Genomic DNA, 16488 nt, shown 5'->3' on the forward strand with positions numbered 1-16488 from the left:
GACAAAAATACAAAAAATGAAAAAGAAGATTTGTTCTGTTAGCAATAAAAAAGCACTATGTGAAATAAAGGGTTATTTGAGTGAAAAGAGGTAAGTGGTACTAATGAGGCTGGAGCTCTGAATTACTGACGTGAGTCAAGAGTACTTCAAGAGTACCCAAGCCACAGCACAATCTTTGGGAATGAGGCCCGTGGTTGGATCAATACTTATTACAAGGGTTAAGAGTGCAGCTGAGTAAGCGTCAGCATAAAGCGAAGATTAGGAATTGGCATCCCTGGTGGATTATGGTTCAGTTTCAGGGTGAGTGAGGGTGTTAGAAATATATTCCTAAAGGATGTGTTTAGAAGTTTTGTTGTTGCCGTCAACATGATATTAATAGATACTTTTTGCAAACAATGATTCTTCTTCATAATGAGCTCTTGCTCATGGTATTTCTTCTGAAAGTGACTGCATTCCGAAATGAATTAAGAGCAGCCATGTTCAGGCGTCGAAGTGACACATGCCGCACCAGCCCAATTCACGCTAGCGCCAAGAACTGAAAAGCATCAAAGCTCCTCTGTTACAGCCAAACAAACGCGCTGCTCTATTGGCGCCTGGATATATTCGGGGGCTCGGCATCTGTAAGTGCTATTGTGAGACAGCTGTGCAATGCGCTACACTGCCTGCCTCACTCCCAGCAGTAAATAGGACACATGTGCAGGACTGCCAGAGGTATGTATGCCCTTGACAGCAGGTCACCCTGCGGTATCATGGTATGCATGCTGCACAGACCTTAGAAACCTTTCATAGGAGCCGGACATCACCAAAGAGAGTTCAAAAGGCTGACTTTTTCGGAAGTATATTCCAGACAAATGTAAGGCCTAAACATCTACTTCCACCCCATCTCCACTTACCTCTGCCCTTATCTGTCTATTCTCCAACCCAGCTGTCGACTCAACCACAGAGCAGCAAGTCTCAAGCATTTCTGCACCTACAAATGTAGACAGATGCACACCAGATGCAGACTCGGTCATCACAAAGAATAGGTTGAAACAGATTGACACAAGCCGGCCTCAGTGGATGAAAAACAGAGGCCAGGCTGTGCAGCCAAAATGTCAGGGGAGGGGCTGAGGGTGAATCGCTTCCATCTATCTCCGCTCTGCATGCGATTCAAGAAACATGGCTATAGGAAATAGATGGGGTTTCCAAACCTAGAAAAAGATTAAAGATTTTACCAAGAATAAAAGAAGAATAAATACAAGCATTGGCAAAGCCAACATTTCTCACCTGTGGATTTATTCGTTTTGCCAATTGTTTTTTTAGCCAAACTGTGAAACATTCCTGAGGCTCTGCCGAATGGCTAAAGATTTTTTTTTAAAACAGAAAACTTTTGACGTATCTGGTTGTGGGATTATTTTGTAGGTACAGCATAAATTCCTTTTTCATTTTTAGCTAACAATCTAAGGTGGATCAGTGACTGAAAAAAAAGCATGCATAAGCCTTTTTTTTCAAAGTGGATGGGAGGAAACAACATGGGGTGGAAGCAACAGTGGGAACCGGTGGGGGCAAAAGCAGCACAGAGTATGCTGGTGGGGAGGAAGCAACAGAAAGGGTGGAGGGACAGAAACAACATGGTTGGTGCAAGTGGGGCCAAAAGCAACTTGGAGGGCATGGGTAGAAGAAAAGTAAGTGAGCGAGATAGAGCAATGTTGAGCTGGCGAGAGAGAGGCACAATGGGAGCGGCATGAGGGTGAGAAGTACACAAGGGAGACAGCTGCAAAACATGCAATCTTGTGGAGTGCTTAATCAACAAGCATTGGCAATGCCAACCGGTCTGACATTAAAAAAATGCAGTAGACCTAAAAATCCATGTCAGTTAATGACTGCCCTCCTGCCATCTGTGCTGCCAGAGAAAAACACTATAAAATATTTAGTAATTTAAGAGACTTTAATAGCATTACAATGTCATGTGTGTGCCACTGAAAGTTCAACCTCAGGCAGCTGGATAAATAAACAAAATGATAATAGACGTGTGGAGGGCAAGCAATCACTTGTGGAAGCACACAAGTCTGCCCAATCGAAACATGTTCTCCTGGCACCCAACATGAGCCAAAGACCCTCTCTAGTGACGCTCACAAAGTGGCTGGTGACAGCTGAGCTGTCAAGCCAGACCATACAAAGTGCTTGGAAAGTGTGCAATAGAAGGACACAAGCAATGTGTTGATTCTCCAGGGGAGCGACAAACACAGGAAGAACAAGCATTGGCATAGCCAATGGGTCTCGCTTTTGGGACCTTATAAGTATTTAGTTATGCAACTGTTGCATGGCTAAACATTTATAAGGTCCCAAAAGCGAGACCTATTGGCTATGCCAATGCTTGTTGCAACTTGAATTCGTAAGGATGTCTGGTATTGTTTCTGTCCTGGCGCCCGCGTTTACTGTATTTGTAACACTTGCGAATGCCCCCATTAACCAAGATGGATGGCTCTTTCTGGTTTCAAGCTCAGTGGCGCCTGTTGTCTGTTCTGTCGCGGAAGTCTCCCATGCGGTAAGGGAGGTGGAGGAGCGGGTGAGAAAGGGGGAGCAAAAGCCTGACATGCGAGTGGCGTGCTCTAAAAAATACCCCTAGAGCAGGCCATCTGAGCAAGGTGGTGGCTTGGATGACTTAAGTGTGAAGAAGAAAGAGGGATACCCCTAATTATTCGTCCTAAATCAGGGTATATAAACTTGAGTGAAAAAGAGCAAAGATTTAGGAGACAGAAATTATATCCTGATCGGATTATGGAAACATCCTAAAGCCATTGACACATTTAATGAATTGTGTAACATATTGCAAATATTGTTATTAACATTGTGTCTTTTCCATACTGTTTATTTCTTGGAAATTATCTATGTCATCTATGACTTAACATTATTCTGTATATAACAATGAGACAACTGTGATTATTTTCATGTATATATGTAAAATTTAAAAATGAACTTTTTTCTTTATTCAAAACTATTAAAGAATTGTTATAATAATAGCCTTTATAATTAGTTTTGCTTTCAAGATTTATGCTGGCTATGTTTGCTGAAATTAGGATATAATTTCTGTCTCCTAAATCTTTGCTCTTTTTCACTCAGGTGGCTTGGATGACATCATGTAATTCAACAGATGTCTGAAAAGAAATACAGCCTGCGCTTTCAGTGCCTGCTGACGTTAAATGTATAGGTAGTGAATAGAATTCCTACAACTCCTCCTTAATAAAGGTGTGTGTGGCACTTACTAATGCTTTCCTCCCCCCATGTCCGAGAAAAGACGAACAGTGTATGAAGTGCACCAAGACAAAGAAATAGTAAATAACGTTAATTGTGTGCCCACGAGCACTGTATGAAGTGCTGCAAGGCAAATTAACTAAATATTTTAGTGTTTTTTAATCTCATTAATGAATCCGGATGGCTCTGTGTAGCTTCGCTGTAAGGGAGGGGGAGAAGTGGCTTCGAGCGTGTCGCACCATAATTAGCAGACAACCCACGAATTTCTTTTGTAAAAACGTCTAATTGCAGGTTTATTTGGCAAAACGTCTCATTGCAGGTTTATATAAGACAACATTAATGGTTCATTTATGTATAATTGTCATATTGCTTGTTTCTGTCCTGGCGCGAAAGGGGGAGCAAAGCCTGACATGCGAGTGGCATGCTCTAAAAATACACTTAGAGCTGCCAGGGAAGGCTGGCATATGGTGAGCACTTTCGCGGCCACTTTGATGTTCTCAGTGGCCGCGTGGCTCACTGAGAACATCAAAGCGGCAGCGAAAGTGATCAGCAGGCTGACAAATGGTGCGCGCGCCCGGCGCACATGCACTGTAGTTGGCGGCCTGAAAAGCACTAGTTTACACTTCCAAATCCCGCTTTCTATAGCTCTTGCCAGTGCAGCGCTAAAGCGCTGGCTCAGGCGAGACCTAAAAAGGAAAGCCCTCCTAAATTGATGAAAAGGAAGAAAAGAGCAAACCACTGGTAAGCAATGGGCAAACTGTAAGCCCACAGTAAAATAATTATATGTTTGCTTACTCTGTCTGGTAGGTGAGATCTAAAAAGAGTAGATCAACATAGGAGAGCAATCAGGGAGTCAAGAGATTGATTGATTGATTGATTGATTGATTGATTGATTGCATAACATGTTACATCCCATCATCAAGCTTAGAATGGAATATAATGCCAGCTATTTCTATGCTATACACTTAACTACTGCTTTAAGTAACTTCCTTTTAAAGTCCCACAATGTTGTTTTGCTTTTTCTATTCAATCTGCACCTCCCTTAACAATATTTCACCTTATTCAAATGTGGGGGGCACTAAAAAAACCTTTCCTCTGCCCTCTTTTTTAAATTGTTTTCTGTTCTTCTGATGTAACAGTTTGTAGTGTCTTTATAGTGTACTTTTCTATATAAAATGCTTTGTTATAAATTAATAAACAAGTTAAGTGCAGTGGCACCTGGGTTGCGTTCATGTATGTCTAGATATATTGAGTATATTTTGAGAACAATGTATAAATATGCATGCATTCATGCCTTTGCCTGCACATAAAAATCACAATATATACTATAGAAATGTTCTGTTTTCTAGTTTGTTTGACATAATCAGCCTATACTTGTACAACTTTTCATGCCAACGAAGTTCATTTTAACTTGAAAAATGTGGCAAACTCCTCGAGTCGCCAGTAATACGAAATTAGCCTACTCATAGAAACGAAACTGGTAAATGTTCTCTTAGATTGAACCATCTGTTGGCACTTACGCCAGGCATGAAAGCCTGCAGAATCATTCACTGATTGCTAGCTGTCAGCACGCGATGCCAAAGGTCACTTGTGCTTAATCACATACAGAGAAAGAAGGCATCTTGGCCACCGGGGGCTTGCTTTACAACGGGTTTGCACACCTAAATTCAAAATAGATGCCCAATAAATATTTGAGATGATTTTCTCCAATGGCAAACTGTAGAGCTGTTACATGTGTGTGGACATTCCTAGGCAGGTCTACATGCAAAGGCAGGTAGAACCCACCAACACTCCTGGTCTCTAGGGCAGGAGTGAGTGTGTTTCCAGGATGGAAACTGGGGGAGGGGGTAGGGGGCACGAGGGTGGTTGGTAGGAGTGAAGGAGCAGGGATCGCTGCATACGGCAAAGTGCTTACGTCATGGAGAAACCATTGACAAAGCTAAAGTTGGAAATGCGATCGTTTCTCATGCACAGATTGAAATCTGGTCGACATTTCTCGTATCTAACTAAATATTACACAATAGAGTGCTTCTGGAAAGTAGGCCTGCTTTTCAGTTCCAGGATTAATTCTTGAATTCGATGTGAAATGTGTCAGAAGTTTTCTCCAAATTTAAGAGCAAGTCTTGAACTTATCTGTGGTATGTGAAGCTTGTTTGAGGAGGTGATCGGGTGAAGGAAACTCAACACATAAATGGAACAAGTTACAAGTCCAGATGCCGCACGGGACAGTTGTTTTTGACATTACTCAGTTTATTTCTACATCTGCATTTGTTAAATTTTAGGTACATAAAGATGGATGGCCTGCAGGAGAGTTGGGCCAACAGATATTAATTCCGCTCCTGCGGGGGCGACTGAGGACAAACTGTCTTTCGCCACGGCAGCAGCGATGCCTCCAACAAGGTGGGTGAACCCCATGGGGAAAGACATTTTTTTGGTGGAGAAACGCTAAATTCCGTGAGCCAAAGTTGCACTAAAACTGTGATATTTTATTAGTAAGAAAATATTTCAATCAATCAAAATATCTTTATTCGGATATTAAAACATCCAAGAAAGAACAAAACATTTACACATTTCACAATACAATAATATGAGCAAATGATCTTAAAATATTTAAAATAAGTCATTTCTACAGGGTTAGTCCGGGGCCTTAATAACAAAATAACAAGATACCTAAAAAAGGGGCTACGAACTCATGATGTTTTAAAGTGCAGGGTGCTGACAACTATAGAGTACACGATACCGACATGATAAAATTCTTTAAAATGCATGGTCATGGCCAGATTAAAACACTACATTATAAAATATACTATATCATAATAAAACATCATAACATATCCCAAATATACGCTTTAAAAAGGCAACTTTGATCATAGAACCCAGCACTCTATACCCAAACAGCAAAATTGCTTACACCTCACATCTAGTCTTCCTTAATTTTGCAGCTAGTCTTAAAAAGTTCACGGTGCAAAACAGAGTGAGTGGTTCCGAGGAGAGTTTCAGGTATAAGAGTGCTACCCTTACCTGGGTAAATTTATTCATTCTTAAGATGGATTTTAAGAAAACTGCCCTTGGGTATTCATATAATGGACAAAAGAATACAAAATGGAGGGTATCCTGCGGAGATCCCAGATCGCAGCTGCACGGACCCTTTGACCCAATGTCTCTTGTATACCCTGCGGGGACAGCTAAAATGTGGTGTAAAAGATCCAGTCTGAATCTAGTCATTAAAAATCTATCATTTTTATTATATATCTGCGCCAGGTAGGGTTCTAAACCTACTACAGATTTCGTTAATATATGTGCACGCACTGACCCTTTCAGTATTTCACTGTCTTCACGTGCGCAGGCTAGACGCCTGAGGTGTTCAGCTTTTATAACTACTTTTAACTGGGGCGTCAAGGACGTGGGCTCTTCAAAATAACTAGCAAAGCCCAACCATTTCAGAGTATCCTTCACATATTTAAGCCACGGTATCCTATGCCCTTTGTCCCTATTAATGCAATCCTTAATTATTTGTCTACTTAGACTAGCCTCAGGGTTGGTCCAAATTGTAATCCAACACATTATTGGTTTAATGCTTAGTCTGTCAGTAATGTAAGGAAGCCCTAGCTCTTTGTGAACAATGTGGGCCGGTATACTTTGAGGGACTTGCAGAATCCTTCTGAGAAACTTGTTTTCCTCCAATTGTATCATGGAAGTATTTCTGAATCCCCAAACCTCACTCCCATACATAATTTTGGAGCAACAAATTGAGTTGTATAAATGCAATATTTCGTTCGGGGACCAACGACCTAATCTCGTAGCTCGATTCATAATTGAGCCCATTGTACTCGATTGTTGTTTACATTTTTCTGAGATTAGTGTGTTAAAATTGAGGTGTTTGTCGAAAATTATCCCAAGATAATTAAAGACCTCGACCTTCTCTAATTTGTGATCCCCAATTTTAAAATTAAAATTCCTCGTTGGTCTTTTTCCTGCTTCCATTACGTATGATTTTGTTAAATTGGGGGACAGGTCTAAATTTGCCATAAACCCACAGAAGCCATCAATGAGAGACTGCAGTCCCCTTCCTGTACGCGACAGGAGTACCGCATCGTCCGCGTATAAGAGGACAGGTATACTTCTGTTGCCAACTCTAGGACAATCTACCCCCAGCTCCCCAAGTGCTTTATCCAAACCATTTATATATAACGTAAATAAAAAGGGCGCCAAGATGCAACCTTGTCTCACACCCCTAGTGCATGAAAAATGATCAGTGAGGTTCCCCTCATTTCTATACCTGACCTGAGCTGTTGTGTTCATATGTAATGATTTTAAGATGAATATTAAACCTAAATCGGCCCCTAACAGCTCTAGAATCTCCCACAACTTTTCCCGATTAACCCGGTCAAAAGCTGCTGTCAGATCCATAAAGGCTAGAAAGACTGTCCCCTCGCCTGCCACGGTGTACTTGGCCACCAGGTTATATAGGTTAAGGCATTGATCCGTGGTGGAACGGCCAATTCTAAAACCATACTGCGTGTCGGTAATAATTTCATTTTCCTCTGCCCAATCCATCAGGCGGTTTAGGATTACCTTCCCTAAAACCCTTTTTAAATAGGGGAACAATGCTAGCAGTTGACCAAGACCTGGGCATTCCCATTTCGACTGCCGTATTAAAAACTCTCGTGAGTATAGGTGCCCATAGGTCGACCTGGGACAAAAATAAATCGGGGGGAATCCCATCCGGTCCTGGGGCCTTGTTCCGTGTCAGGGCATATATTCCATCTTTAATCTCGCCCACTGAAAACTGCAACCATGAGCTTGGTAAAATGCCCACCTCTGTAATTTGTCGGGCAGTGAGACTGCCATGATTGTACAGATTCTTAAAATGAGATACCCAAGCTTCGGGCAGGACATGACAGGCCACCTTTTCATTATTCGGTGCCTGGCAACTGGGGTCATTAATCACCTTCCAAAATCTCGACATGTCTCTCTTCTCTGCTGCCTCCCTCAAATTCTCCCAGGCCTCGCAGTGGATGGTATGTTTCCTCTTTTTTATGGCCAATTTATATTGAGCCCTACAATCCACTATCCTACTCCTATCCTTAGGTACCATTTTGAGTGCCAGTTTCAATTCTTTTTGGGCTCTGGAGCATGCTTTGTCGAACCATTTTGGTAAAAGATTAGACATAGGCGATGATTTGGCCCTCAGTAACCTATCGATGTCCCTTGCCGTACTTTCAAAAGCACTTATCAATTCTTTGCCCTCAACTTCCTGATTTAAGCACTTCCATATCCCACTTTCTGGGGATGCAATAAGTTTTTTATAGAATGCTTCCCCATCAATGTTGGTCCAACGTATGCGCCTGCCCTGGTCGGTTGCTACCAATGTTCCCCTCGTCATCCTATTCCTTGGCTGTGTAGATACGTCCAAATCCCTCAGGGACAACACCAAGGGGTTATGATCACTAAAAATACTAATTTCTATACTAAAATCTATGACCTTACATTTAAAACTATGTGAGACAAAGATAAAATCAATAATTGTATCCCTGCCCCTGCCTTTAAAGGAAGGATTAATAGTATTAGGGTTTCTTGGTTTAATTAAGTCCATCGTAGGGGCTAAATCATATATACCCAGGATCTTACTTAGTTCGCTACCTTCCATTGTATGCTCTAAGTGCCAATCCTTTACAGATGGACAGGAGTCCCATTTTCCCCCTCCCCATTTCAAATATGGGCATTGATGACAGTTAAAATCGCCCACTAAAATCAAATTGGGGTGGCTGTTTCCCCTATCATGCAAATCTGCCAATCTATCCTTGAGCTCGTTCAGCCTCTGCATTGATTGGCCCGCGTTATAGAAGTTTATCAAAACGAATTTTAGGCCCTTCTTACAATAACTAATACCCTAGATGTTATCTGAGCTCCAGCCCAGAACGTCCCAGGACCCTTGTAGGGAGAGAGACACATACATTATTAGACCCCCCTTAGCTCGGCCCATTATAGATTTTCGGGCAGGAACAAAAAACATTTTATACCCCTCTAGGGGTGGGGCACTACTGTCCATCTCCCACGTTTCCTGTAGGCAGATAATGTGGAATTTACGACTGAAATCCAGCCATTCCTTATTTTTTAATTTGGTCGAGATCCCTGCGATATTCCACGATACCACCCTAAGTTCCTCAGCCTCATAATTTATCTCTCTCCTGGCCGGAGTGACCTGTGTTTGAGGAAAAAGTCCTGCTAGACTACTCGTTGCCAGTCCAATACTCTTGTCTGAAGGGTTAAGCAAAACCTTGTTAGGGGGAATAACAGATAAAAGAGAATTTCCCATGGGACCCACAGTGTCCGTTGACATTGGGCTAACTAAGAGAGGGGGAATCTCCGTGTTTGCACCTTGTGCCAGTCAGTCCAGTTCATCCATCACTGCTGCATCAAACAACGGGATGAACCTGTTAGATACTAAACCCAATCTGTTGGCCCCTACGTTGGGAATTTCCCCTCTTCTGCGTGTCACTTGGCCTTGCTCTTTTGAATAGTCCCTGTAAAAAAAGTTCAGGGGGAGCATCTTTATGCTCGTCCCTTTGTCAAAAACCCCGTAATTTGAAATAAGCAGTTCTTTTACCAATTCGGGGTGTCTGAAATTAACAATAACGCAGTCTCCTGCAAACTTTTTCTTAGAAGGTCCAACCCAGGCTACCCTCCTTGCCATGAGAATGTGGCTACTCTGTGGCTTGGGCACCTTCACATTATTATACATCCAGTGATTGACCTTATTTATCAGGGAGCTTGTAGACTCTTCTCTATCCTGATTATTGGCCGGGACCCCCACTAAGACTATTGTATATGGACAAGAAGCTGGGGGTAAATCCAGCGTCTGCAGCCCCGGTGTGCAGTGCACCTGTTCCTCTGGGGAACTATTGGCTCCTCCGAGCCCTTTTTTTTACTACCCTCGTGTTGTGGTCTATTGGGCACAGGAATAGTGGGCGTAACTTTATCCTTACTGAGAGTGGGATCAACTCTCCCTATATTTCCTTTCATCCTGCTTCTGATTTCACAGGGGCTAGCAGGGCAGGGTACAATCCCTATCCCTTCATGTCTCGAGCGCAGTGGGGGCTCTGGGGGTTCACCGCTGTTCTGTTCAAGAAGCCTACTAACTTTCTCCTCTACTCTCTTTATATGTTCCACTATGGGACCCAGATGTTTAGCTAAAAGGGCTTCCAAGTTGGCCTCTAATGTTTTCATTATCTCTCATGACCATTCCTCCCCATTTACAGAAGAACTAATTTTGCAGTGTTGGCAGGCTGACCTATTGGCCCCGTCCTCAACGACTTTGGTTTCTTTTCTAGCCCCACCTCTTTTGGATTTATTATCTGTTCTATTTTTATTGGTCCCATTACTTTGTGAGCTAACCCTGATCCTTGTGACCTCAGAGGCAGCTATTTCAGGGGGAGAAACTGGCACCAGTAACGCTTTTTTTGAGCGGGTAACCACTTCCCTATTCCTTATTAATGCATTAGGCTCCCTCTCCCCTCCGGATGCAATACCCCCCTGCTCTCGGACTTCCTTTGCCCCAATTCCCGATATTTCTACCACCAAGTCTTCCTCTGATCTCACAGGGGAAAGTTTGTGTTGGTAAATGGTGTTTTCAGACCCCTCAGAAATCAATATCTCCCGTTCCCCACGCACAGGCATATTAGTGTGAACTTGTGCCGTAATGACACGCTGGGTTACGCTATGGACAGGGAGTCCCTGACCTGCTGTGGTAATTACTCCTGGCGTGACACACTCAGATATTGTCCCCAGCGACGAGCGTTTGTGTGCCAAAAGGGAATCAAGGGACAGCCTGCGCTCTGTTAACTGTATTTCGTGGGTCAACAAGGATTCGGCTCGCGTAATAAATGCATCCAAAGTTCCCTTTATTCCACCCCCTGACCTAATGGGGTTTTTTTTGGGTTTACCCATATTACAACTTAAGAATCACAAACTTATAATGTTGTGTGTCTTCTTCCTTGGGCCACTAAGTCTCAGGAAGACACTTGGGACAAGCCCGTAAAGATGTAACAATGAGTACTAACCGGCGCTATCGACCACAGCTAACATGCGAAGCACGAATAACGGTGCACCTTGACAGGCCCCCTTCTAACAGTATGAATACCTGTATCTGCTGTTCTGTGTGCAAAACAATAGGTAGCCCTGGAGCGCCCTCCCTCGTGATATCTCGAATGTCCTCTTGGGCCTACAAAGCTGCAGGAGATAAACTTGTTGCGGGAACCAAGAGGTACGGCCCAGTCCGGCCTCCCTCGGCCTCTGACGGCCACAGACGGTCCCGCCCTTGTCCCGGGCTCGCGGAGGGAGCGACGCGCTTTTCAGCGCCTCCTGGCGCGACGTCGGGCGGAAGTGCCCCAGTTGCACTCGGGAGTCTGGGAAATGTAGTCCTGCAATGCCGTGAATGTCAGGACGGCGGCAGCAAAGCTAGCAGCGTGGGTGTAGGTGAGTGCTGCCTGCGGCCCCCGAGGTATGTGCCTTCTCCTTCTGCCTCCTCTCAAAGTAGCGATCACGGTCCCCCTGCTCACAGCCGAGGGCTCTGGCCGCGTGTTTGGGATGTGCTTGCCACAGTTCACGCAGAGTTTAATGGCTACTGCATTCCCGGATCACCCCCGCTCCTCCGGAATGTGCTTGTTAATATGATGGAAAGAAAATATTTCGTTTCACTGACTGGATTGAGGTCTATCCAAGCATGTTAAGAACATTGTAGGTGGAAACCGGATGCCAGTGATTCAGCCGGGTCTGGTGGCTTAGTGGACAAATGCGTCCACTGTGGGGTCTGTGTTCCATCTCATGGTCAGAGGTTCAGATCCACTCAGCCCTTCATCCTTCTAAGGTCCGCATACCTGCCAACTCACAGGTGCCACCTTGTGCTACAAGGTATTGGCTCCCTGGTAAGGTTGCAGGGAAAAGAGTGAAACCCACAGTAAATAGTGATTTTCCAGCTCGTATTCCGAGACTTTGAACTGTAGAGGTCCATTAAGGGTGTGAAAACACCCCAGGACACCGGCATCAACCTCAGTAAACTTTCATGGGGAGGGGGGCGGGGATGGTACAAAAGAGCCTTCTAGGTACTTCCTGCAGAAGGACCTGCCCCCTCCTCAAATGGTGAGATTTTTCTTCAAGTTGGCAATTACGGTTCTGTTACTCAGCGCCACCTTCAGGGTAAAGGTGCGCTTTACAAATGAACCCTAACATTTCTGGAGACCTCTCAAATGTCCCATTCCATGCGAGAGCAGCTCACCCACTCCAGGTTTTTTTTCATTGCACTGCGGAGTCTGCAGCCCTCATTCTCATATTATAAAATAAAAAAGTCAAGCCCAAGCATGATAAAAAAAAAGCTGGACTGTGAGGCCTTCTCCTGCTTAGACTTTGAGGTCTTGCAAACCTCGTTTCTGGCAGAGTTACCTGCACACGTGGACAGGGGCGCAGTGAACACCTCCCGCACCCCCTCCCTATACCAGCTACAGCGGGGGTGGGTTTTTATGGGCCTCTTCTGTCTGCAACTCGGCAGGCAAAGCGCCTAAGTATCCAAAGAAAGATAGGTTGATAGGAAAGGGAAACAAGTTTGGAAGGTTAAAGGGAAGGATGAGTGAAAGGCTGCATGGGTGGGTGGCCGAAAGGATGTGTGGGTGGGTGAAAGAAAGACGGTGAAAGGATGAATGTGCGGGGCAAAGCATGGGGAAAGAGTGGACGGTGGAAAGGATGTATAGTGAGTGAAAGGATGGGTGAAAGGATGAATGGGTAAAAGGACGCACGGGTGGGTGAAAGGATGGATGAAATGGTGGATGAAAGGATGCGTGGGTAGGTGAAAGGGTGGATGGATGGAAGGATTTGTGAGTGAGAGAAAGGATGGGTGAAATAATGTGTGTGAAGTGAAAGGGTGGATGTGTGAAATGGATGGCTGAAAGGATGTATGAAAGGCTGCATGGGTGAGTGAAAGGATGGATTTAAGGGTAGATGTGTAAAAGGATGTGGGAAAGGGTAATTGGATGAAAAAATGCCTGAGTGGATTAATGGAGGAGTGAAAGGGTAGATGGGTGAAAGGATGAAAAGACAAGTGAAAGGGTGGATGAAAAGACAAGTGAAAGGGTGGATGAAAGGACAAGTGAAAGGGTGGATAAGTTAAGGGATGAGTGAGTGAGTGAAAGTATGGGTGAAAGGGTGAAAAGATGCATGGGTGAAACGGTGGATGGGTGAAAGGATGAATGGGTGGATGAAAGGATTAGAGAAAAGGTGGACTGGTTAAGGGATAAGTGGGTTAGTGAGAGGATGGGTAAAAGGGTGGATGGGTAAAAGGATGCATGGGTAAAAGTATGCATGGGTGGATGAAATGATTTGTGGGCAGTTGAATGGGTGAAAAGATGTGTGGGTGTGTGAATGAGTGAGAGGATACATGGGTAAATGAAAGGATACATGAGTGGGCAAATAGGTGAAAGGATGTATAGGTGACAAGATGGATGGGCTAAAGGCTGTTTGCGTGAAAGAATGGGTGAAAGGGCGGGTGCATGGTATGGTGAAAGTCTGAATGATGGATGAAAGAATGAACGGATGACAGGACGTAAAGGTGAAATGGTGGATATCCATGGGTGGATGAAAGGTGGAAAGAAGCAATGATAGATGTTTAGATTGAAGAGACAAGGAAGGTCTTATAGGGAGGGTCGCACTCACTTGCTTTGCTTTCTTGGTTCCATCAGAGCTTTTGTTCAAAGTGGGGGGCATTTTAATTTTCTGGCTACTCCTTGCACATGGATGGGCGGATGGAAGAGCAGGCGTGTCTGCACTCTTGACATCAGCCGCCTACTTTGCTATAAGTAGGGTAACTATGCTGCCAGAGTCAGAAATGGCATATCCATTCTTGGTGGCAGTTTTTATTAGCACCCTTGTCTACACCAAGTCAAACGTCATTTGCCTTAAAGCAAACAATCATTTATCAGGTCACGAAGCGGGATTTGAGATGGCATAAATGATGTCCGTTCCAGGCAACTTTGCTGTCGCATTTGCGCTGGCAACGAATGCAAAGGTGAGATCTGCAGCCACTGACCAATCAGGAAGCGCGTCAAACTGCAAGTGATTAAAACACTACCTCCCGTCCTGAACTTTTCACCTACAAGTTACTGTTTTCAGGTGCGGTCGTCTTATTAGTTCAATGAAAATGTTGTGTCAGTCAGCGGAAATGTTGGTTCAAAACAGGCCGCCATTGAAACATCCCGCATGGGCGTGGCTCTGCACGCCGTGCTTGTGTCCATCCTTCATGCCAGTGGAACGTTCACCCTTCTGCATCCCACATGTGCCTCATTAGCGGAGTCTACCCCTTTTTTCGGAACTCAAGAGCTCACAGCGCACGCTCAAACTCCGCTCAATCTGAAATCCAGGCACACACGTTTGTAATGTGGAACGCAAAGTGCTGTTATGTATTTACACAATATGATATTACACACCCTAGAGATACAGTTTTAAATGTGTCTTTCTGTACCTGTCTAGTGGCTCATTCAGACGTTTCTGGCTATTCTGGTAACAAGAACACTGCATGCTGGGACTTGCAGTCCACTTTTAACATGGTTGGTATTGGTCCACAAAAAGAAATCGAAACTTCCAAAATGTTATCAGCTAAAAGACTTGCACTGTCTCAGTGTCGCACATGACATTGGACCACTCGTCAGCCAGTCCTGTAGTGATGCACCTTTCACACATGTGATCATTTATGTGTTTGCTGCTAGAGCAGAAGTACCACAGCGAGCTTACAAACAAGCACTGTGGCAAGCAATTGTCCCTCTCGCTCGAGCAACACCTTTTTTTTTAAATCGAACAGCCCTTTGAATTCTGGGTTTTGCAGTTGTATATTTCCTATTAAAAAGTATAGCGGTAAAGTCACAGCATGAAAAGTACTGTTTGTTTAGAAGTCGACGCTGGCTAATGGTGCCAATCGTGGAATGGGTCCATTTGGCAGCTGTGAACAGCAAGCCAGGGATTTGCCGAGTGGTCCCTCCCAGGTCATCCTTTGAGTTTGCACCTAGGCCAGGGGATGCAGGCATTACCAGCACGCTGAACTATAAAAGTACCAATTGACTATGGCATCACATAGGCTTTCTGAACACCAGGACACACTTCACACAGAAAAGCGAAAGCCATTTATAAGGGGTACATTTTACATCAGGTACATTTCGCGTGAATGTGCAGAGGTGACATTTTCCTCGCCCCCTGTTTGGTAGTATAAATGGTCTTACCTGAGGAAGCTGTCCTTCACCTGGTGCCTGCAGGCATCCTCGCGAGGCAGCAGCGGGCGGCTGGACTCCACGAACGCAGGCAGCGAAGAGGGGGAGTTTCACGAGGGCAGACTCCTCTGAGCTCTCAAAGTTCGCTTTGTCTCAGCCTGTGTGGCCGTAACTCCTCCTGCGGGGGTGGGCTCTTCTGAACTGGGGCTTCGCGTCAAGCGAGGGAGGGGGGCAGTGCTCGGCGAGATCAGTATCGCATATGAACTTTTGCTAATTGTGAACCCCCTCCCAGTATCCAGATGTCTGAGGGGAGGGGTGGTCTCGTTTCTAAAGCTGTGATCAGGGCGTAGCCATCACTGGTGCAGCTGGTGCAGTGGCACCGGGGCCAAGAGGTGGAAAGGGGAGCAGCCTGCCCTGCACTTTTTTGTAGTTATTTAAGAGGCAGGTTACTCACATTTTTCCAGCCACAAAGCCTGCCTTAGGTCTGACTCTGTGTTTTACCCTTTGTGGATTTAGGGTGGGCAGAGGGCAGTAAGTGGATAAGGTACAGACGGAGAGGAGAAAGGAAAGGGATGAAATGAGAGGGTGAAAGATGAGAAGGGAAGGACAGGAAAAAGTGACAGGGTGAGAGAAGGGGGAAATGTAGAAAGACATAAGGACAAGCAAAATAGGCAAGAAAAGGAGGTGACAAATCAGGTTGTTTTTGGGGGTACGAAATAAGGACCAGTGAGAGTCAAAAGAAGGGAAGGGGGACAGGAAGAGGATGAGGAGGCGGGGTTGAAAGGGAGGAAGGACATGAATGGAGAGAGGGATGGAGAGGCGACAGACAAAATGAAAGATGTTAAGAATAAAGTACTAGACCCATAAGTAGCGACGCAGCTATCATTCATGCAGCAGGTGCAGTGACAGCAGAGTCCACGGCGTGAGGGGTCTACTGCTCCTCAAATGTGTCTGCATTTTAATACCGACTCAGGGGTGGGGGTAGGGACCTATTTTCATTGCGTGC

General features: G+C 44.7%; 1 protein-coding gene and 1 long non-coding RNA gene across 2 annotated transcripts in view; one reads left to right on the plus strand and one right to left on the minus strand.

The window, feature by feature from the left end:
* Positions 1 to 4448, plus strand: part of LOC146789038 (uncharacterized) — a 224821-nt gene extending 220373 nt beyond the window's left edge. The window contains exon 4 of the long non-coding RNA XR_014970017.1: positions 3103 to 4448. This is a non-coding gene — a long non-coding RNA (uncharacterized LOC146789038). The remainder of the gene's footprint in view (positions 1 to 3102) is intronic.
* LOC146789037 (collagen alpha-4(VI) chain-like) overlaps positions 1 to 15631 on the minus strand; it is a 428058-nt gene extending 412427 nt beyond the window's left edge. The window contains exon 1 of the mRNA XM_085630646.1: positions 15495 to 15631. The gene's annotated coding sequence lies outside the window, so the exon portion shown is untranslated. The remainder of the gene's footprint in view (positions 1 to 15494) is intronic.
* Between the last annotated feature and the right edge of the window lie 857 nt (positions 15632 to 16488).

This window comes from Triturus cristatus, chromosome 10 (genome assembly GCF_964204655.1).
Source record: "Triturus cristatus chromosome 10, aTriCri1.1, whole genome shotgun sequence".
Lineage (NCBI taxonomy): Eukaryota > Metazoa > Chordata > Amphibia > Caudata > Salamandridae > Triturus > Triturus cristatus.